The 24,906-nt window shown below is 39.5% G+C and overlaps 1 protein-coding gene across 2 annotated transcripts in view; it reads left to right on the forward strand.

Moving 5' to 3' along the window:
* LOC132407361 (formin-binding protein 1) overlaps positions 1-24,906 on the forward strand; it is a 200,087-nt gene that overhangs the window by 31,109 nt on the left and 144,072 nt on the right. Inside the window, exon 1 of one of the 2 annotated variants that reach the window (XM_059993733.1) lies at positions 13,180-13,227. The exons of the other annotated variant lie outside the window; for it this stretch is intronic. The gene's annotated coding sequence lies outside the window, so the exon portion shown is untranslated. Of the gene's footprint in view, positions 1-13,179; positions 13,228-24,906 lie in introns of those variants that run through there. 2 annotated transcript variants of the gene reach the window in all.

Raw genomic sequence — 24,906 nt, forward strand, 5'->3', positions numbered from 1 at the left:
GGAAAATGAGCAGTTAACATTTCAGACCAAGACCTTTCATCAGTCCTGATTGGTTTATTTTCAGCCCATATTGGTTTATTTTCTAAACACCATTAGCTTCCTTTTTTTTGTGATTGCTCAGAAATGTGCCTGAAACTCAGTAATAGTTGCAGAATGTTATTTTACTGGTCATTTACCCCATGAGAAAAGTGAACTTTGATGTACTGTACATCCATTTCCCTTCCTTTCAACTGTAACAGATGATCATTGCTACACTCAGCTCCATTCTTGCACGAAGTCAACTTATTTGAATATTGTCTTATTTTTTGAAGAACTGAATCAGCTAACTTTGTGCTTCTTCAACTTTGGCAACCCCAAGACAGGAAGTCTCTACATTAGCTGGGAGCCTATGCACTTTTGGATTAAGAGGAATGTGAGGTGATTTCTTTGAAGCTGGATAAATATTGAGAGAATGCTGCCCCTGGTGAGGGAATATAGAACTAAAAATTAAGTGAAATTAATATTGTCTAGCTGGGATCAAGGTATTGTATCATGCAATATTAGCATAATTGTTTTTGTTTCTTTAGAGCTTAGGATCTTGTGCAGTTTTAAGGTTTCTCTATTGAAAAATTGTTGGCATCCAGCCATTTACTCTACATGCCTTACTCCTTTTGACCTTCCAAATTGCTTCAGGTTGCAATTGTTGGGTTTAAATTCCATCTGCCAATGCTTTGCCCAACTTTGCATCTCATCCTTATCCTGCTGCAACATTAAACAGTACTACAACTTTTGTTTCATCCACAAACTTGTTATTAATACTTTCTCCTTTCATATCCAAACCATCAATGTATACCACAAAAAGCAGAAGTCCCAGCACCAATCTGTGTGGTACACCACTGGTGACAGTTTTCTAATCTGAAAGTCATTCCTCCACTACCACCCTCCACTTCTGATCACCAAGCCAGTTTTGGATCCAATTAGCCAGCTCGCCTTGCATCATATATGCCTTAACCTATTATATTTTGATTTTTGAAAGTATAAGTGCAATAATCTTTGTAGATTATGCACTGTTGGATGATTTAGTCTGTGTCTGTGGATTAACTGACGAGAAAAGTTATTTAGCATGCTGATGTTTGCATTTGAGGGAATATGTTGAATATTCTTCAAAGTAAGAATGAGATTCAAAAAATGTAAGACTGTTTCATCTGGTGTAACTGCAATGCTGATGTTAGTTGTGTTAGAAAAAAAATGTTAATGGTGGTGTGGTCACAATAATTGGGTGGGAAACCCTTGGGTAACAAGAACCCAAAAACTGAGTAAAGTTAGCAAGACCATGATGGAATGTAGCCAAAGTAGGCTGCTCTGGAGATGAACGTAGACATATCAGATAACTCCAAAGTTAATTGTATAGTCACAGCTGTAGTTGCGGGCTTACAGTGATTATATGGTCATTGTTACAACTAATAGTTACCTTGGAAATTTGGTGACTGACTTAGACATGGATCTCTTGATTATATTATGTGAGTACCTCTTCTCTGTGGTTCCATTGTTGCTCTGTACTTCCATTGTCTTGTACACCCTGGAATGGTCCTGCAGATTGTCAGTGAATCACTATATATCATCTACTACACAAGCATCTTGAGGACACTGTGAATGATTGTGGTCAGTAATACGTGTGGGTTAGTATGGATTATTAGCATCATTTCATGCCTGTACATCGAAACATTGAAACCTACAGTGAAATGCTTCCTTTGCATCAATGACCAACATAGTCAGAGGATGTGCTAGGGGCAGCCTGTTAAGTGTCGCCATACTTCCAGCACCAAATAGCATGTCCACAACCTACTCTAGTAAGTTGTATGTCTTTGGAATGTGGGAGAAAACCCACCCAGTCACAATGAAAACATATAAACTCCTTACAGACACCATTGGTAATTGAACTCTGGTTGCTAGCACGGTAAAGTTATCATTCACAGTTTGGAATCTTCCAGTCCTGCAGTATAATTTTTATTTAAAGTAAAAGATTGTTGTCGAAGCCTCCTCAGTTTCAATATCTACTCAAGTAATGTTGAATGCATGTCATCTGGACTTCTTAAGTTATTATTTTTATCCCATCAAATATCATTGTTATTATTTCCATTATTCACTGCTCTGTTAGCAGCATCCTCTTGAGAAGGCAGATGCCAAGTACTTAGTTGGTATCTCAGCCATTTTCTTCACTACTATCTGAAGGTATCCCTTTTAATGCACTCTTCCTCAGGACTACCCATTTAATATTTGTTTATGTACAAGTTTTAAGGTTAATTTTTGTGTTAATCTTAATAGATGTTTATGTTCTCTTGACCCTGTAATACCCTGGTTCATATTTTTACTGTTATGCTGTATGTATTTCATTTTGGCAATTCTGTAAGAGCAGCTGGTTTGGTGTACTATTGAAGTAAGGGATGATATGGAATGTGTGCCATTTAATTAGCGAGAGGTTTTCTTGGTGAGGGACAATAAGGTTGGGTTTGGGTCTTCTTTTGTGTTCAGTGGGAGATGAAGAGAGAAGATGCTGGGGAGAACCGGTCATAGCATACAATCCAGTGGGAGACCTGTTTGCTCGAGAGGGATTGTGAGTGGCTTTTGGAAGGTGGTGTGGGCATTCACGTTGATGGGAACCTAGCTGTGACAGACGAACTCAAGATGAGCTCTAACTTGTGCACAATTGACTATTTAATTAGAATGGGCCCTTTCCTTTTTGATATTCACTAACCCTTTAGTTAAGGTTCATAAATATAATTCCTTTAATCATATGCAGTGTACTGTCTATTATTTTGTGGCACCAATTTGTAACATAGTAGCAAATTACACAGCATACACACAAACTGGGGTTTGGGGTGGAAGAGCACCTCAATATTACTAGTTTGGCAGGGCCGGAGATTGTCTTCCCTAGAACTGCGCAGCCAAAGAAACCAGAGTGTTTCAACCCCATTTCCCCCCTTTCTTTTCTTGCATTTCCTGTATTAAGCCTGGCTACCCACCATTACACACCCCTGAGTAGTGTCTATGAATTGTACTTGTCAAACTTGTCTGTATTTATCTGCATTTAAATAGAGTAATTAAAAGAGTTTGCTTTCTTCCTTATGAGAATTGTCATACAATTAGGATAATGTACTTGAGCTCGGTCTACATTGAGTACGGAGGAAGGAGAGAAAAATGAGATAGCCAGGCCTTGAGAGTTGTATTGAAATAGTTCTCCCTTTGACTTTGGGGAAACACAGTCTGGTGATTAAGTAAGTATATTAATAAGGTGATAAAATGCACTGGATTAAGCACGTGCAACTAATATATTTTATTTGGAAGCCTTGACAGTGAGTATAACCAGAAATTCAGTCATGGAGAGAATCATAACCTTATCTCCCATGCTGAAGGCCTTCCTATCATTTAGACTGTTGTCTGGAAAGGTAGTTTATATGGCATTTAATAGTTATGCAATTAAATGTTAAAAGTAAAAAACAATTTTGTTCGGGAGTTAAAACATACTTTAAAATATATAAGGCTGATTTAGGTAACCTGCTGCTTGAAAAACAGCATGTTTGCCTTTGTAATGTTTATGTCAGATTGAGTAAATGAAATGCAGAACTATACAACAGATATACAAGAGGTGATTGATAAGCTTGTGGCCTAAGGTAGAAGGAGTCAATTTTAGAAAACCTCGCACATTTATTTTTCAACGTAGTCCCTCCTACATTTACACACTTAGTCCAGTGGTCATGGAGCATACAGATCCCTTCTTTGTAGAAGTGGTCCACAGCAGGGGTGATTGATAAGTTTGTGGCCTAATGTAGAAGGAGATGAGTTATACTGCTCTCGTTACATGCATGTGCAGTTCAACTCTGAGTGATTATGCAGAAAGTTTGAAGTTAATAACTCATCTCCTTCCACCTTAGGCCACGAACTTATCAGTCACCCTGCTGTGGACCACTTCTGGAGGTCCAAGATGCCAACTTCTACAAAGAAGGGATTCATATGCTCCTCGACCGCTGGACTAAGTGTGTAAATGTAGGAGGGGACTATGTTGAAAAATAAAGGTTCTAGGTTTTCTAAAATTAACTCCTGATTCCTTAGGCCACAAACTTTTCAATCACCCCTCATATTTTAACCAATTAAAATATTCATCGTCTTGAATTTAAAATATGTGTACATACTAAATCTGAAATTTTTATGAACTGAAGATAATTTTTCTTTCAATGTTGACCCCTTAATATGTGGTCAATCAAATCATTTTGTTGCAGAATTATAATTTAATTGATAATTGATACATGACATCAGGCCAGTTGATTTAGCCATAATATAATGGCCTTAGCACATTGGGAGTCATGGTTATACAGTATGGAAACCAACTCTTCAGCACAACTGGTTCATGCCAACCAAGATGCCCATCCAAGCTAGTCCCATTTGACAGTATTTAGCTCATAACCTTTTAAACTTTTCCAATTCATGTACCTGTCTAACTGGCATTTAAAAGTTATTATTGTACCTGCCTCAACGACTTCCTCTAGTCGCTGATTCCACAGAGATTCCACTCTTTATGTAAAAGAAAACTTACCCCTTAAGATCCTTTTAAATTCTTCCCTTCTCACATTAAACCCATGCCTTCTGGTTCTTGATACCCCAATTCTGAGGGAAAAGACTGAGTGCATTCACTCTATATATTCCCCTCAAGGTTTTTTACACCTCTGTAAGATCAGTCTCGTATGTTTTAAATAATAGAGTCATTATAACTCCCTAGAGTTCTAGCAGCATCCTGGAAATTTTGTCTGTTCATATCAGTTTAATAACATCTTTCCTATAGCAGGGTGACCAAAATTGAACACGATATTTCAAGTGTGGCCTCACTACTGTCTTGTACAACTGCATTATGACCTTTGACTTCTTAGCCTTCATTCCCTGACTTAAAAGCCCACATGCCAAAAGCTGCCTTCATCACCCTGGCTGCCTTTGGCCCCAGTTTCAGTTCCACTATACTTGCCAGGGTCCTGCTGACTCCAGTTTTAGTTCAGCTATACTTGCCAGGGTCCTGCTGTTCACTGTGAAAGACCTACCTGGATTTGACTTTGCACGATGCCTCAGATATCTGAATTAAACTTCTTTTGACATTGTTCAGTCTGCTTGCTCAGCTGATCAAGATCCTGCTGTAATTTTTGATGGCCTTCTTTGTTGTCCCCTGTACTGACTATTTTACAGTTATCTACAAACTTACTAACCATGCTTTGTACATTTTTATTCCAATTGTTATGGGCCCAACTCCAATCCCTGAGGTATACTACTAGTCATGGGCCTCCAGTTTTTGAAACCATCTCGCACCTTTCTACTTTGCTTTCTATCATCAAACCATGGTGCAATAGTTAGCCAGCTCTACCTAAATCCCATGTAATTTAACCTTACAGAGCAGACCATCATGTGGAATCTTATCAAAGAGCTTAGTAAAGTCCATGTAAGTCACATCTATCACCTTGCTCTCATCAACTTTCTTGAATACCACACCAAAAAGATAATTAAGTTCATAAGACGTGATCTTCAATGCACAAAGCCATGCTGACTACCCCAAATTAACCCATCTATTCTGCTCAGAGAAAATAAATATCAGACTACAGCTGTTCAGAAAAGATAAATAATTAGAGAACTGACACATTGATTTGGATGCCTGAAGTTATAAATTTTTGTTTTAAAGATTCCTATGAAAATGTTTGCTCAAATGCAATTACATTTTGATTAAGTTAATTTTTGAACAGTGTTTATTTTTTTTTAACTTGTAAGCCAGGATGAGATATGTGTACAAAATTCTGTTTCTGTGCTTAATAAAACACAGAACAGAACAACACAGGAGCAAGCCCTTCACCCCACAATGTTCTACTGAACTAGTTAAATTAGTGATCCAATGGCCAGCTAAACAAATCCATTCTGCCTACATTATTGTCCATATCCTTCCATTTTCCTCATGTTCATATGTCTTTTGTGTTTGTATTCCTGCATTCTACTCTATTAAGTGCTGCCATAACTGTCATGCTGGATTTTTACTGTTAAACACATTCAGACTATTAGCCACCGATGCAACTTATCCAGATCTCCTTCAGTCTGAATCCAGAGTGCTGTGTAGCAAGGGGCAATACTTTGGAAATATACATACATCTGTCACAAGTAGGTTAGTGAAGCTGTAGTTGAGTAAGATTATCCTGTGCACTGGTTTACTCACTACTTGCTGCAGACCCTGTCCTCTAGAGTTTGGCTAGATCAGTACCGGCAATGCCAAGCCACATTTGGTGATAGATTTCTCAGGTCTTCCACCTAGAGTGTATTTTTTGTCCTTGCTTCTGTCAATGCTTTTAAGTATTTAACATGGAGGAACACTAATTAAGCAGCAGTGGAAGGACAGTAGACAGCACTTAACATAAAAATTCCTTGACTTAGATCTTTGAGATTTCATGGGATCTGAAGTTGATATTGACCCCAGTTCCTCTCATTGCCATAGCACTATACTGCCATCTCTGCAGAGTAGCAAAATATTATTTGGGGGAAGAAGTCTCACAATCCTGGTGTGTTCCAAAGCCACATGATGCCCCTTAAATGGGCATAACGTGGCCTTAGCAAGCCATCCAATTTAGGGATATTTAAGAATGCTTAGTAAATGGTGACACAGCCAGCTATACATAGATCTTATGAATGAATAATTTAAAAAGTGTGGAAAGTAGTAGGTTATGAGGAGCTCTCATTTGGTTCGCACTTAGTTCACAAGCTAACCAGAGGAAGATTGGAATGTGTCATGCAATATTTGGGAGATAGTTATTTAATTAATGACAACATTGTTGCATGGTGTGATGTTGCTTCAACACATTTCATGAAGTTGGAGCATAGTTCTGGAGGTTGATTCCACCATTGAGCAGTTGTTAACTGAGTTTTGTGGGGAAGGGTAATGAAAATGAGATTGTGAGCTTTCTTGCTTAGAGCTACTCTGTTACAGTTGAGTTGTGAAGATCATCAGACATTTCTGTGAGATAAAAACAACTGCTGGAAATACTTTTCATTAGATCAGTAACCCAGGAATGTTAACTCTGCTTCACTCTCTACAGATGCTGCCTGGTCTGCAGAGTACTTCCATTTTGTTTTTTTATTCAGTATTTTTATTATTTGCAGTTTTTTTTGTAATTCAAAGACTTCCCTGTGAAGCTGGGGATCTAAAATAGATGAGAGAACAATACATTTCAAATGGAGAAGTTAACATGAATGTTAAGCCAAATATTTGCAAATGTCAGCAGAAAAAAAATTGTAATGCAATTTTTGAATTGGTTTCTTTATTTTAATGAGATGAAAATAATACAGTATTGTTTAATGAGTAAAGAATCTGGAATATATTAGTTTTTGATTGTGTTACCATTTGATATGAAAGCAGTAATAGAAATTTGGCTTGCTGTGCACTGTTTGAGACATGGAAACACACAGCAGGATAAAGGCCTTTTGGCCCACTTGAGTCAATGCTACCTACCAATTATGAATTTATAATCCTACATTAACCCAATTTTTAAAAATTCTCCCCATGTTCTTGTCAACTCCCTCCAGATTCCACCAGCCACCTACATACTATGAGAAATTTACACTGACTAATTAGCCTATCAACCCACACTTTTGGGACGTGGGAGGAAACCTGAGCACTAAGAGGAAATCCACAAAATCACCGTGAGAATGTGCAAACTTTGAGCTGACAGCACCTGAGGTCAAGGTCGAACTCAGATTTCTGATGGTGTGAGACAGTCACTCTATCAGCAGTATGTACTCATGCTGACATGAATGTACCACAAACGTAAGAAATGAAAATAAAAGAGTGGGAGAGTGAAAATAATAATAGAAAATGCTGAAAATCCTCAAGCAGCATTGGTGGGGAGAGAAATAGAGTTAGTAAGTAAGGACAGTAATGGAAGGTAACCAACCTTAACTCTATTTCTCCCTCTCTGCAGAGGCTGCAGGATCTGCTGAGTACTATTTAACATTTTCTGTTCTTATTTTGGACTGAATACATATGAAAACATTTCTTTTAGCAAGATTCAAAAATGACAGTTGGGTTTAAATATGTCTGAAAATTTTTTAAACAGGTCTTTTTCCCCCGGGTCAGATGAAGATCTTCAACTTGAAATGCTAATTCTGGTGTATGTAAAAATTACTATAAATTATAAATAATGCAAAGGAAGGAATGATGAAATAGTGTTCATGGGTTTGTGGACCATTCAGATAACTGGTGGAGGGGAAGAAGCTGTCCTAAATTGTTGAAGAAGAAGAAGTGTTCCAGAAGTTGAGGTTCCTTAATTATGTGATGCAACAAGCCAAATGCTCTCCACTGCCCATTTGTAGAAATTAACACAGTGTTTGGTGGAATACCAAACCTCCTAATGAAGAAGTAGCATGCCTTTCTTCATGATTGCATCAATGTGTTCGGCCCTGCATAGATGCCCCAAGGTCACTTACTCTTTTCACCACAGGTGTCTCTTCTGCTGACTTCTTGAACTTCACAACAAATTTCTCAGTCTTGCTGACACTGAGTTTACGTAACCACAAAGAAGGCATGCCAGTGGCTCCGGCTTTCTGACTAGTTGCATCGCAGCCCAGTCTGGAGGCTCCAATGCGTAGAGATTGCAGAGAGTTATAGACTCAGCCAACTCATGGCCAAAAGCCTCTCCACCCTCGAGGACATCTTCAAAAGGTCAGCATCCATGACTAAGGACCCTCACCATCTGGGATATACCTTTTCTCATTACTACCCTCAGGGAGGAAGTACAGGAGCCTGAGAATTCACACTCAACAATTTATTCCCTTTTGCCATCAGATTTCTAAACAGTCCATGAACATGACTTCACTATCCTCTACTGCACCATTCATTGTAACTGACAATAATTGTTTGTGTCTTGCACTGCACTGCTGCTACAAAACAAAACAACAAATTTCATGACATACGTCAGTGATAATGAACCTGATTCTGATTCTGACTCTGAGTATGAAGTTGTTGTTCTGGCACCACTCAAGCAACCAATCTGTCTCACTCCTGTACACCTGCTCATTGCCATCTGAGATTTTACCAACAGCGGTAGTGTAGGGGTGTCATCGTCAAATTTGTAGTTGGTGTTTCAACTGTGCTTCACCATGCAGTCATGATTGTAGAGAGTTATATAGGTATCCGTTAGTCTTGTGAGACCATGGATTTGCACCTTGGAAGTTTTCCAGGGCGCAGGCCTGAGCAGGGTTGTATAGGAGACTCAATTGTAATGTTATTCTCCCTCTCAAAACTTGTATAAAAGGTATCAAGCTCATTGGGGAGTGAAGCCGTCACTGCAATTTACGCTTTAGGTTTTGTCTCAGAGGATGTTGTAGCATGCAAACCCTGTCACAGCTGTCGTGCATCCAATTGTGTCTAACTTCACGCACACACGGTCACACTGGAAGATTGTTCAAATCTTGAACACCAAAGGAGTGTAGTCTGATTGAGTTTTTGTAACATTTTCTGTTGTGATGGAAAAATTATAGGTGGAAACGCCTATCAGGCTGTAACTGTGCTTTCAATAGTCATTATCTGAATTTTTTGTTTAACTGCTGTGTTTTTGATGCAGATGGGTATATTTACGTGATTTGTACCTCTGCTGCAGTGCTTTGTGCTTTGTGCAGTTGTACAGCAATTTTGACGATATCTACAATAGAACTGAGATGTGGACACCAAATCTAAATCCTGAGTATTGCAGAGTGAGTGTATTGAAGAGGCAGGCTAACATTAATTTAATTTGATTCCACGGGATTGTAAAGCTAACAAAATATCAGTATTGTTTTGCAAATTGATCGGGAAATCTGTGGATACTATCATTTCTCAGCCAGCCTGAGTATAGTTAACATGTTAAGAGAACAATTTCTTTTCCCATATCTGGTGTCAGAGGCATGTAAATATTGAACTTTCTGGACATTGTGCATGCCTGTGTGTATACATATATAAAACAGTTGTTTCCAAAACAGGACAATTTATAAGCTTGCCAGGAACTAAGTGCTGTAAACAGGGTTCTTCTGCTTGGCTGGAATCCAGAATGCACACCATGAGTCTTCTACCATATTTGAAGATGATAATTTATATTTGGATAAAAGTTTCCTGAGACTGAAGTCAACCAGATGCATCATTCGTTTGTAATGTAATAGCAGAAATTAGCCATGTCTAAAAATGGAATTAACACTGCGTTACTGACTTCAATTTTTTTGTGTGTGTTATAATTTTGAAATCTCTGCTGGAAATTATGATTGTATTCTGTAGTTTTTTTCATTTTGTGAGAAGTACATGCAACTTCTAAGCTTGTGCATGGTTTCTCATTGCTGGAACCATTTAATGTTGGTCTCTGTTCATGCAGAAGAAACCGTTGGCCCATTTTATCTGTGCTAAGTCTTTGAAAGAATTATCTAATTTGTCCCATTACCCTACTTCTATTTTCCAGTTCTTTAGAAACAATGGAGACTGTACTCCAATAATAAGGCAAGTTATTTGTAAGAATAACTTACCTTGGTGGTTAAGTTAATTTTATATTGCTTTTCTCATAAATTATTTATTGGGTATTATTTATATTGATGTTATTTGTATAAGAATTACAGCCCAAAATTGTTCCATGAAATTTATGAAATGCATGTTAAAAAGTTATTATTGATCTTAATAGGTAATAGCTTTTGATTCATTCTGACCAGTTATAGAGTCATAGAAAAGTATAGTGCAGAAACAGGCCCTTTGGCCCATCTGGTGCATGCTAACCTATTGAAACTGCCTACTCCCATTGACCTGCACATGGACCAGAGCTATCTATACCTCTCTCATCCATGCACCTATCCAAACTTCTTTTAAACATTGAAATTGAGCTCACGTGCACCACTTGGTACTGACAGCTTGTTCCACAATCTCATGACACTCTGAGTGATGATTCCCCTCCCCTCATGTTCCCCTTAAACTTTACACCTTTCCCCCTTAACCCATGACCTCTGGCTGTAGTCCCCACCCAACTCAGTGTAAAAAGCCTGCTTGCATTTACCCAATTAATATCCCTCATAATCTTGTATGCCTCTATAAAACCTCCCCTCAGTCTTCTCTGTTTCAAGGAATAGTCTTAAGCTATTTGATCTTTCCTTATAACTCAGGTCCTCCAGTCCCACAGCATGCTTGTAAATCTTCTCTGCACTCTTTCATGAGAAGCAAGTTGATTAAGGTAGTTAAAAAAAGCATATGGTGTATTGGCCTTCATTATTTGGGGGATTGAGTGAGGTAGAGTTGCTGCCCTATAGAGCTCTGGTTAGGCTACCTTTGGAGTATGGTGTTCAGCCTGGTAGCCTCGTTATATGAAGGATGTGAAAGAGAGGGAACAGAGGAGACTTAACAGGATGAGAGAGCATGTCTTATGAGGAAAGATTCCTTCCTTTGGAATGAAGGAAGATGAAGTATGTGCATAGAATGTGCTGCCAGAGGTAGTGGTAGAGGCAAATGCATCAGGGAGATTTTAGAGAGTATTTAGATTGATCTGGAATTAGGTTAAAAAGTGGGTACAACATCATGGGCTGAAAGTCCTGAACTGTGCTTTACTGCTCTGTGTTCTATGTTTTAAAATATCTAACAATAGAACTTTTACACTCTCAATTATCATTAGTTTCTTCATTATTTATAACTCCTCTACTTCAGCTGAATGTCCTGGTTCTTATTCAGAACTAATGGAAATAATCATTCAACATGTTTTCACTTTATTGACAAAGCAACTATTTTCACTTTACAAGACACCCACAGTGCACTTGACCACACTGTTTCCTAATTATACACTTGCTTGTTGGTTTGGAAATCCCTTGCAATTTTACGTTTTTCTTGCTGTCTTTATCATTAACTGTCAGTTTTAGTGTCCTTTGTTCTATTTCTGTGAAGGCCTGTATACAATTTTCTATCTTTTTTTTTGTCTGCTCACCTCTCAAAATTTTTTCCTCTTTGGTAAGTGTAGGGCTTAAGCTTTTTGGAGATCTTGTTGCTTAGGAAGAGAAGTTATTCCTATATAGGACTGATCTGCCACCTTATCCATTTACTTATTTGGCAATGCTCTTCAACATCAGAGTAAACCTCTGAAATGGATTGTAACTGCCCAATTTCAACTTATATTAGCTCATTCTTAGGAAGAGCAACACACTTCTAATTGGATGGAATTGAATATACACCTTTGGGTAAAATTCAGCGTGTGTATTTTGTGTCTGTTGTATATTCAGTACCTCAGTGTTGATGGTGCACTGGTTATGTGCTGCAGTTGTATGTACCATATGCTGTATCTCTGAAATGTATAGAAATCTTGTGTCTCTGGCTTCAACTGAATTTATTCTGTCTGGCAATGAACTATTAGAAGAGTTCTTTATGAGTAGCTAGTCATATGACAATGAAACTTGAATTGAATTTTTTTAGTTGTCTATGCTATACTGTCACTTCTGAAAAACAGGCACGTTGCTAATGGCCTTAAAATGATTCTTTTGTATAGAGCACCACCTTTCCTACCTTTTTTATGTCATGGGCCCCTACCATTAACCGAGAGGTCCTTGGGGAACCCCTGTTCTAGATATTCAAATATATACTTTAAAAAAAAACAAAGTTGGAGGGAAAAAATATGTGGGGTAAAAAAAATGTTTGGTCTTAGGAATTCTGCTCCTCTTAGCGGTAACGTTTTAATTGAAGGTCTCAAAGTCAAAGTAAAATTTATTATCAGAGTACATGCACATCACCACATAAACCCTGAGATCTTTTTTTCCCCCCTGCGGGCATACTTAGCAAATCTATAGAACAATAACTAAGCAATTAAGTGGGCAACAACTTATGCAAATGCAGTTATAAATAAAGAACATTAAGTAACAGGAGTCCTTCAATGACTGCTGGTGTAACTGTTCTTGAACCTGGTGGTGCGAGTCCTGAGGCATTTGTATCTTCTACTTGATAGCAGCAGCACGAAAAGAGCATGACCTGGGTGGTGATGATCTTTAATGATGGATGCTGCCTTTCTACTGCATCGTTTCATGTCAATGTGCTCAATGGTTTACTTATCTTGTTTGGTTTTTTCAGTTAATATTTTGTGGAGATCTCATCCAAAGTTCACTGTCAAAGGTTGCATAGTTTCCTGTGGGATAATTTGTGAGTGTGGTAGTGCAAGAACAGAAAAGAATGGTTAGAGTAATGGATTGGAGAAGGTAAACTCTGATCTCAAACCTCTACTGCCTTGCAGCTATACCTGCTTATGGGGAGGGCTTCAGGGGTAAATACCAAGGGAAAAATCCAGAGTAGAAGTCCCTAAGGCAGTCTTACGTTGAGTTCAATGTGACTGTCAACTCCTGTGATGCTGCTGGTGCCAAATAGTATCAGTCTATACTGTTCCTTTGGATTCATCAGCTGCTTGGAGAGGGGTAGCCTGCTGCACGGGCAACAGCTTGCTCTCCATATCATACTGCCTGGCTTGCGTATCAACTGACGGTGTTGTGCCAGTGAGAACACAACATCCATGGTCAACTATGACCAATGGAGGACCTTGGATTGGAGCATACCTTTTTTTTTAAATTAAGAAAATATAGACATTTTTGAGATTTGAACATGCAACTAATCTTGAAGGATTAAGATTTTGAAATTATATTCCAGTTACTTTCTTTACAGTTACTCTTGTGTGATTATTTTTGTGTGTGGGATAGCTATGCAGCTGTTAGTGTTTTTCATTTCCTTAAATAAACAGGCTAGAATTCCCATAGGGGTTGTTACAGTAGGATGCAATGGGAATGTGACACTAAAAATCTTTCTCCTGAAATGAAGATTTGATTTTGCATTTTTAAAACTTGGACAAGTCACAAATATTAATTTATAATGTAAATGTAGACGAATGAAAGTGGCATTTTTTGTTGTTAAACTTGTGAGGTAATTCCTGTATGCGTAAATATAATTATATAAATCTTGGTATTTTAACCTTTATTTTCAATGGGCAGATATTATGCGACTTGATGCATGCTTGGATTTTATGGAATGTAAGACTGTATTGTTGAAGGCCACCAAGCAGCTGTGTAATAGCAAGATTAGTATCACTATTAATATTAGTAAAAGAGAATCCATACATGTAGTAACGAGTAATCTTAAAAGTGAATGTCTGAACACCTGAACTAAGGACAGGTGAATGCATCTGTGAAAAAGAAATGTAGCAATGCCTGTTTATTAAGAATGAGGTTGTCTCCACATGACTGCAGTGTGCTGGTTCCACTTGCAGTTCACAATTGATGTAGTAAATCAATTGAGATGTATGGAGGGATATGGTCCAGGTGCAGGTCAGTGGGACTAGGCAGAAAAATGGTTTGGCACAGCCAAGAAGGGCCCAAAGGCCTGTTTCTGTGCTGTAATGTTCTACGGTTCATGCATAGCAAGGCCCCAACAAGTGGTGGGTGATAGTCACTCCCACTCAACACAAGCGCCAGGCAATGGCCATCTTCAACAGTGAGTCCAACGTTTTCCCATTGACATTCAGTATTATCACAACAATCCAGTCACCAGTAACTAAACCCAGTGACAGCAAGCACAAGAAAGGGGCAAAACACTCTTTGTCAAACAGCTCGCATTATTTCCCAAAACTTCCCTACCAAGTGCAAGGCACAAGATTAAAGCAAAAGGCGTGGTTAACCTATAAAGAAAAAATTTTACAAGAATGTTGCCAAGTCTGGAGTTACTGGGAGTGGTTGGCCAGGCTAGATACTTATTGCTTGAAATGGACACCAAGAGGTGACCTTATAGAAATGGTTACAATTATAAGGTAGGATGGTAACAATCTTTTCAAACTAGGAGGCAGAGATTTAGGTTGAGAGAGAAAAGATTTAAATGGACTTTTTTTCATGCAGAGGGCGGTGATTGTATGGAACAAACATTGAAGTAGGTACATTAGTATCATTTAAGAAGCTGTTGGATATATACCTGCAGGGATGGGGCATATGGGCCAAACACAGGAAATTGGGACTAACTGGGTGTGTGCTCTGGTTGGCATGAACTCATTAGACTGAATCCTTGCTGCATTGCTTTATGACTCTTTGCTGGTGTAGTAAGCATTTGCAAAGGAAAATAGTGAGTATGCTGGCCTTTGTTGGAAACAGTATTAATTTCAGGAGCAAGAATGTCCATTACAACTATCATTCATGGAGTTATAGATTTGTGTTTGGGTTGCCTTACCCGAGATAGAATATATTTGCCTTAAAGGGTTGGGGGGTAATAAAGGTTCTCATGAGTGATTCCAATGAGAAACAATAAGGTGGGCTAGCCTAGGTAAGTGAGGTGAGCATAGATTGGTACTTGATGATAGCATTGAGAGGGTAGGCCGAAGGGCCTGGTTTTGTGTTAAATGGTTTGGTAACTACAATGAGGGGCTGTAGTTTCTGGGTATAGGGGAGAACTTTTAGAACTGAACAAAGAGGAAATTTCTTCACTCTCGGGATGGTGAACCTGTGAAATTCTGTACGGTAGAGGCTTGGAGGCCAGGCAGCTGAATATATTTAAGGAGAAAAAAGGCATTAAGATGTATGGGAGGAGGAGGAATATGATACTGAGATGATCAGCCAAGTTTATATGAAAGAGCAAATGGTCTACTCCTGCCCCTGTTTGTCTTTGGACAAGGGCTTCTATCAAACAGGCAGAGAAAGTAGGCGAGAGGAGAGCCCTGTGGACTGGTATCCTCATCTGCTCAAGCAGCTAAGTGAAAAGATAGGCTGATAACTGTAAAGACTGAACCATTAGGTGAAAAATCTGAGGCCAGTAAAACATGGTAGTCGTCCTGAGGTATATTATAAGTAGCGATTCTTAGTAAATTTGAGAATAGAGAGAAGAGAAATGATGTCTATGATAAAAATACAGACCAAATTTGTTAAGATGTAATGAAGACACAAGTGACTGTAGAAACTGGAATCTGAAGGAAAAACAAAATGCTGGAGGAATTCAGTGGGTCAAGCAGTATTTGTGGAGGCAGTAAATTAACTGATGTGTTTTTTAAAATTTTAGTAATATTTGAGTAATATTGTAAATATATTTGATTAAGCATTCTTTGTTGCTTACTTAATGGATTGCAAGTTATCTGTAAAAGTATGTATAGTTGGCCCTCCTTATCCGCGGGGAATTGGTTCTGGGACTCCCCGCGGATACCAAGAAACGCAGATGCTCAAGTCCCGTACATATAATGGTATAGTATTTGCATATAATCTATGCACATACTTTAAATCATCTCTAGATTACTTGTAATATCTAATATAATGTAAAGGGTATGCAAATGGTTGTTATACTGTATTGCTTAGGGAATAATGACAAGATAAAATGTCTGTACATGTCCAGTATAGATGCGACCATCGTAGCTCTTCTGGGAACGTTCCTCGGCATCAGCCGATCCCGATTCTCCCGTGATCTTTAAGTTCTTGAGTCTGTAGCGCTTTACATAGCTAGCCAGCCATCACTTACTAGCCTTAAACTCCTTCCTCTTGCTCACAACACAAGTAGTGAATGAACGCGACACAAGGCAAACAATGCTCAACTTCTGGGGTTTTCCCAATCCACAGTTGGTTGAATCCATGCTTGCAGAACCCGCTCATAAGGAGGGCTGACTGTAAATGGCATACATCATCATGACTCTACATGATATGTAAAGTAAAACTGAATTTAGACTCGCATTCTTGGCTCCTTGTTTTCATTTCAATTAGTTTCTATGTTTTTTCAAAATCAACAGTTGACATTTCAGATCTGTACCCTGAAGCAGGTGCAGAGGAGAAGGGTGTATAGTTCGAGTAAAGAAGTGATCCGCTGAGTTTCTCTAACATTTACTTTAAAAAAAACCTTACAAACATGACACAGAAGCACATTGAATCATTAAGTAGCCCCCACCCTGGCCATGTTATGGCCATTGGTTTAATGGAAGTTCTCTTTTACAGAATTCACAAATCACTACCTAACATTTTGAGAATTAAATTCACTGTCATGGAATTTTTGACACGTGCAGAAGATGTGGCTTTGCATTACAGGAAATCATAGTCTAAATTAAATTACGGATTGGGGTGGGTGCATAAAAAAGTTCTAGGGGAAATGATGAAATTCAGTATTATGTTCTGAGGGTTTCATATGCTGAGTCAGAATTAAGTTCCTGTTCCTTAATCTTATGCTGGTCATCACTGGAAGAATATGGGAGGCTAAAGATAGAGGTCTGAGTGGGAGTGTGATGGAAAATTTGTGTGACTTGTGACCGGGAACTCAGGGTCACTTGAATGGACCTAAAGAGATGTTCTGCAGAGTGGCAGGCAAGCAAACAGGTTATTTTCTCAGATACAAAATAGATCAAATTGTATGCATCAAATGCAACACACTAAATTGAGTGAGTGCAAAAGATTTGGTTCTTTACCATTTGGATTGTTGGGAAGGATAAAGTTTCAAAGGTACATTTAATGTCAGAGAAATGTATACATTATACATCCTGAAATGCTCTTTCTTCGCAAACATTCACGAAAACAGAGCAGTGCCTCAAAGAATGAATGACAGTTAAATGCTAGAACCCCAAAGCCCCCCAACTTCCACCCCCATGCATAAGCAGCAGCAAAGCAACAACCCCCCCCCCACCAGCAAAAATGCATTGGCACCCCCCACCGAGCACTTGAGCATGCAGCAAAGCATCAATAAAGACACAGACTTGCAGTACTCCAAAGACTACTCATTCACCTGGTAATTCAACATACCACAGGCTCTCTCTCTAATAGGGGAAAAAGAGGTGTCCCTGTTTCACAGCAAGAGGGGAGACATAACAAAACAATTCGCAGACTTATGGCGTTAGAAGCCTGTTGTGCCACTTTTTTCCAAGCTCTGTGTCCAAAGAACTCGGGTTTCTGGGCACACTGCCAGCACCCAGCTCACAGCTTACAATCTTCCATCTCCCACTAAGCACCAGGCAGAGGCACCGACGTTGAGTCTGCACACCTCCAAGGCCACAAAAATCGGACATTCTGAAGGTGCACTAGTCTTCCAGGCCACGTCCTTGGCATATTGGAAAGCAGCCGATCGTGAGGCCCCAAGAGCAGGTCCCATTCCCACAAAGAACCAAAGTCAGCATGTAACTCCAGGTCAGGGTCTTAAAAAAAAACCCTGAAAAGGGAAAAGAAGGATATTAAAGATAGAAATAGAGCTCTTTCTGAAGACGCAAGCAGAGGAGTCGCTGCTATGTGCCATCATCCTAAGCTCTGCCTCCAGACTGATAAAGGGGCAGGTGTCGCATCTCCCACAGTTGTTTGTGAAAATGCTGTGAGAAAGGGAATTGTTGATGAAGGTGGAAAAGTGGAGGGAATATCACTTCAGATTTCTGAAAGGAGAATGCTTCCATTCAGTCTGTAAGTGCTTTCAGTGACATCATATTTATTCTTCTGTTGTCTTAATTGTCTTTTCCATTTTCCATTTCCAATCCCACACCGACCTCCTTCTTATATTTTTCTAATGATGCCCAGTACCTCACCTGCCCACTAGAAAGAAACTTAGGGCTTAAAACTGCATTTAACCAGTTCAGGTGAACCCCATAATTTCTCACAGATATGACAGTACCTTTGCTTTAATTTATGATGTTTCAACCTTGTATCATTTTGATACAAAGTCTGATATGGGAATTGCAAGGCATCTGACCTCAAGATCCCACAAAGGATTGCGAGAACTGCTGAGAGTATCATCAGTGTCTCTCTTCCACCCAATAGAGATATTTTTCAGGAGAGCTGCATAAGCAGGACCTTTACCATTGCCACTGATCACTCCCATTTGTTCAACAATTTCTTTGACCCCCTATCATCAGATAGGAGGTACCGTAGTATTAGGCCAAGAACTGTTAGGATGGGAAACAGCTTCTTTCCCCAAGCCGTAAGACTATTGAACTCCCTGCCACCACACATGTCTCATCATGCATGAAGTGTGTATCGTATATTATTTGTTAATTTACTTTGTGTTGTGTTGTGTTGTACTTTCATGTGTTCTCTCCATCTCCCCCTCTCTGCAACTGAAAGCATAGACATGTCAACATTTTTTTCAGTTCTGATGAAGAGGCCTTGACTGAAACACCAACTCTATTTCTTTCGTACTATTCTACCTGACTTGAGTCTTTCAAGCATTCACTGTTTTTGTGTCCAGCTTATAAAGTGTATACTTTTCAATAAATCACTATTGTGCATATGCACCTTAATCTTTCTACTGAATACAGTGTCTTGAGAAAGTATTCAGCCCCCAACTCTTTGTTCACATAAACAACTATTACATCCAGGCATTTTGATCAAGTTAACTGAGAATTTTTATTTGTTAATCATACACTTCTTTTTTCACAGTAGAGCCCAAAAAAACTGAGAAAGTTGTAAAGCATGAAAAGCTAGATATTCAAAAACTGAATTGTTAGCAGTTCAAAAGTATTCATCCCCTTTTACTCTATACTTAATTGAACCACGTCTCGTAACAATTACAGTTAGTAGTCTTTTGGACGAGTTGTTATTAGCTTTAAACAATGTGATGGAGCAAATTTTGCTCATTCCTCCTTGCAAAATTGCTCAGGCTGTTCCAGGTTAGTTGGGGAGTGGTGATGGGTAGCAATCTTTGAGGTCTTGCCAGAGATGTTTCATCAGGTTAGTCAGGATTCTGACTGACTCACTCAAGGACATAAATTTTCTCCATTTGAAACCTCTCCATGGTTGCTCTGGCAATGTGCTTTGGGTCATTGTCCTGCTAAAAGGTGAACTTCCCAGTTTATGCTTAGTGGCAGAGGCTAACGGGTTTTTATCCAAGATCTCTCTGTACTTAGCAACATTCACCTTTCCATTAATCCTGACCTGAAAAGTATCCCCATAGGATGCTACCTCCACCATACTTTAAAATAAGGATGGTGTTACCTGACTGATGTACAGTACTAGATTTATACTGCAAATTCTGCTTAAGTGTTGAGGCCATAAACTTCCATTTTAATCACATCTGACCACATGAACTTCTTCCATAATTTTCAGTATCTTCTAAGCGACACTTTCCAAAATCTTGTCTGACAAGGATATGCTTTTTTTAAGCCAGGACCTCCTCTTTGCCGCTTCCATAAATAACCTTTTTGTGCAAGGCCTTAGAGATTGTGGAACCATGAACTTCATCTCCAGTTGCTGCCACTCAGCAACTGTTGGCATCACAGTAGCCTTTCTTACAAGTGCCATTCTTCGTGGGTGACTAAATTTCAAGGGGTGTCCTGACCTCCACTTTGTGGCTGCGGTTTATATCTTTCCACTTTTTCACAATGGACGGCACTGAAGTCCAAGGTACATTCAGTGCCTTTGAGATGGTCTTATACCCTTCTCCAGATTTGTGCTTCTCTGTTATCATTTCCCTGATTTGTCTTGGGTGCTCTTTTTAACTTTATTTTGGGTTGGTCTGTTGAAAATCTACCATACTGTTGGACCTTATCGAAAGAGGGGGTATTTATTCTTATGAATTCATTGAAAACAGGCGATCCTCCAGTTTACTACAACAACAAATAGTGTGAGTGGGTAAGATAATATGTAGTATTGCACCTGAGGAAAATTAGCAAAGAAGATGAATATTTTTCAGCCTCACAATTCAGTTTTTTAATTTTTAATAAACTGTTGACATTTTGGTATTTTTCATTTGATTTGACATGATGCACAATGTTTTGTAGATTAGCTCAAAAAATCCTACTTCAATATATTTTAAACTTAAAAAATGAGATAGTAAAATGTGAAAGTAGTTTTGGGAACTGTGTGTATTTTCAAGGTACTGTAACTTCCAGAACTTAACCTAATGCTGGTGGAAAAGTAAAGTTCAGTAGCCATGGGTTTTTGGAGCAAATGGCCATTAATTCTTAAAAGTCAACAAGCATATGGTTATCTCCTGAGAATGAGTTGATATAATCCTCAGATCCTAAGAAATACTTACGGAATTTACCTTCCTTTTTGATTACTGCATTTTTTTTGTGTATCTTTCCTGACAATGCTTCCTGGCTTTTAAAACATTAAGATGCACTCTTTATTGATTACTTCTATCTCCACCTTGTCAATTAATAAATGTTAGAGATCAGTGAAAATTTATGGCATAAATTTAAGGCCTTTGGAGCATTGTGCCTATGCCCATTGTGAAGGAGCCATTGCAGTCTCATCCTACCTCCTAGTACTTGAACTGTAAATCAGCAGTTTAAGGCTTTTCATGTCTCTGTATACTACTAATATATCCTGAGAATTTAGGTCACCCACTTTCAGTCAGTGAGATCAAGATGCCTACTGCCCTCAAGGTGAAAAGGAAATTCTTAAGGTCACTAATTCAACTGTATTGAATCTGTGATCCTAGGTTTTTAACTCCTCAGCTTAGAGAAATTGGCCCATCTTTAATCTCTTTAGGGTCCTCATGTTTATGTACTCCTTCAGCCTCCTGTGACCAGTGGTATACCAAAAGGATTAGTGATGGAACCTTTAACACCCATCACATTGGTAAGATGGGCAGAGCAATGGCAGATGGAATTTAATCTTGATAAGTGCAAGGTGATGCACGTCAGGAGCATGTGGTGGGATGTACACAGTGAATGGTAGGCACCAAGAAAGTATTTGAGTGATCTCAAATCCAAGAATACTTGGAAGTGGCATGACAGGTAGATAAGCAGTGAAGGTGTACAGGGTAGTTGCCTTCATTAGCTGGGTCATAGCATATAAGAGCAAAAAGGTTATGGTACAATTTTAACATGATACAGCATAGTAGCATAGCAGTTAGCTCAATGCTTCACACCACCTGCTGTAAGATTGGAGTTTGATTCCCCGCCGCTGTCTGTAAGGAGTTTATGTTTTCCGAGACTGCTTGAGTTTCCTCAACGTGCTTCAGCTTCCTCCCACATTCCGCAGGCGTATAGTTATGATTAGAGAGCTGTGGGCATGCTACGTTGGTGCGGGAAGTGTGGCAACACTTATGGGTTGCTGAGCACAATCCTCACTGATTTGTTTTAACGTAAAACAACGCATTTCACTGTGTTTCATATGAAGCTAATAATAATCTTGTTTTTAAAAAAATATTGCTTAGGCTGCAGCTGGAGTATTGTCTGCTGTTCTTGTTGCCACACTTTAGGAAGGACATTAATTCAATGGAGAGAATGCAGAGGAGATCCGCCAGGATGTTGTCTGGGGTGAGGAGGGACTGAATAGATGACGATTGTTTTCCTTGGAGCATAGGAGGACAAGGGGTTATCTACTAGCAGTATGCAAAATTATAAGGAGCGTAGACAGGGTAGTTAGTATAAAACTTTCTTGACCCAATGCAGAAGGCATTGGTTCAGCAAAAGGGGTAGGAGATTTAAAGAAGAATTGAAGGAGGAATATTTTTCACCCCGGATGTGGTTGAAAACAGGAATGCATTGTCTGAGTGGATGCTGGATGCAGGTACTCATGTTTAAGTTGCATGTAGATGAGTACTTGAATTGCAAGGTATTGAAGAGTACAGACCAGCTGCAGGTTTTTGGGATTGATATGGATGGGTGCTTCAGGGTAAGCCAGTGCTAATCTTTCTGTGCTGCTTGACTCTCATGTCTCTGATGTGGCCTGGGGAGCATCTTTATATTTTGTGTCATATATGGTCACATCTATTCAATAATATGGTCACCAGAACTGTAGATCTGTGCATTCTTCTCAAGCTCTGGCCCGGCAAGTGTTGTATGAAGTTCTAGCTCTCAAGTTATTCTACTCTTAGTTCTCAGTCTGGTATGGAAACACAGTGCTCTTGAACAGAAAATCCTATAAAAAGTAGTAGATATGGCCCAGTTCATCACGGGTAAAGCCCTCCCCGCCATTGATCACATCTACACAGAGCATTGACTCAGAAAAGCAGCATCCATCATCAGGAACCCTCACCACCTGGGTTATGCTCTCTTCTCACTGCTGCCACCAGGAAGAAGGACTTACACCATCAGGTTCAGGAATAGTTATTGCCCCTCAGCCATCAGGCTTCTGCATCAGAGGGGATAACTTCACTTGCCCTATCTTTGAACTGTTCTCAAAACCTGTGGACTCACTTTCAAGGACTCTTCATCTTATATTCTCGTTATTTATTACTTATTTATTATTATTATTTCTTTTTTCTCTTTCTTTTTGTATTTGCACAGTTGTCTTTTTTACGCACTGGTTGTCTGCCCTTTTGGTGTGGTCATTCACTGGATTTATTGAATATGCCTTGAAGAACATGAATCCCGGAGTTATATATGGTGACATATCTTGATAATGAATTTCCTTCAAATTCTTCTGTGATTTCACTGAATAAAAGAAGCAATCTGTAATTTTTAACAAGTTCACTACACTCAAGGAACTGTGAACATATAATCCAAAATTCCTCCACAGTTATCAATATTCTCCCATTTATTGTATAATCATTGCCCTATTGCATTCTCATACAAACACAGTCACATTTTTTTGGACTACTGTTGTTGTTGTTCGTCCTTCGGAGTCGAAGACGACCATGACTTCTGCCAGGTGGAGGTTTTGTGACTGTGGGTCCGGAGGTGACTGGTGAGGCCAATCCAGGCCCTGAAAGCTTGCCCACATGTGGGACTCATGAGGGTAGGTGCAGCAGTGGAAGTGGAGGTAGCTCGAGCCTTGTGCGTGGCACGTTTCCTCTGAGCCTCTGCGGTGCGTCTGATTTCTGCTGCATACACTCCTTTAGTGGTCCTACTCCACCAGGTTGGGCGGTCCAGAGCAAGCGATTCCCAGCTACTGGGATTGATGTTGAGGTATTTGAGGGACACTTTGAGGCAGTCTTTGAAACGTTTCTTCTGCCCCCCAGCTGAGCGCTTGCATTGGCTCAGCTCTCCAAACAGCAGCTGTTTTGGTAGTCGACTGTCAGACATCCTAACGACATGGCCAGCCCACCTGGCTTGGGCTTTCTGTAGGAGGGTGTAGACGCTGTGGGTGCTAGCCCGCTCCAGGACCTCCGTGTCTGGGACTTTGTCCTGCCATCGTACGTGGAGAAGTCTGCGGAGGCAGCTCAAGTGGAAGTGGTTGAGCTGTTTAGCGTGTCTGCTGTAGACAGTCCACGTCTCGCTGGCATACTACTGTATGCTGCTTTTCTGACTAACTGCAGATTATTCAACTGAGCAGTCTATTTTTGTTTAGTTGTTTCTTGATATGGTGATAAAATTATCAACTAACCAAAGACTTCCTTGTCTGATGCTAGAGCTTCAGGGGGGAGGCTGTGGTGGATTATCTAGTTGGCACTTCGGGCTGAAAGCCCTGTCTTTTGCACTTTTGTACGCTATGCTATGTAAGATTAGAATAAGGATGTATGTGGAGTTCCTGTCTTCTCCTTTTCTCCATGGTCATTCATGACTGGATATGGCAGTGGAGTATGCTTCAGTTTGATATTTTAGGTGTAGATTCCTTAGCTCAAAGAAAATTTATTATCAAATTACATTTATGTCATTATTTATTACCTTGAGATTCAGCCCACTAATTAATGGGTAAAGCCCTCCCAACTGTTGAGCACATCCACATGAAATGCTGCCGTAGAAAAGCAGCATCCATCATCGAAGATCCCCACCACCCAGGCCATGCTCTGTTTTTGCTGCTGCCATCAGGCAGATGTTATAAGAGCCTCAGGACTCACACCACCAGGTTAAAGAACAGTTACTACCCCTCAGCAATCGGGCTCTTGAACAAGAAAGGATAATTGCACTCATCTGTTGAGATGTTCACACAACCATTGATCTTACTTTATGCTCTTGTTATTTATAGCTATTTATTTATAGTTGCATTCCTACAGTTTGCTGTGGTCTATGCTCTTGCTCTTTCATTGATCCTGTTACTCTCCTATAGATTGCTGAGTATGCCAGCAGGAAA

Source organism: Hypanus sabinus, chromosome 18, assembly GCF_030144855.1.
Source record: "Hypanus sabinus isolate sHypSab1 chromosome 18, sHypSab1.hap1, whole genome shotgun sequence".
In the NCBI taxonomy this organism is placed as follows: domain Eukaryota; kingdom Metazoa; phylum Chordata; class Chondrichthyes; order Myliobatiformes; family Dasyatidae; genus Hypanus; species Hypanus sabinus.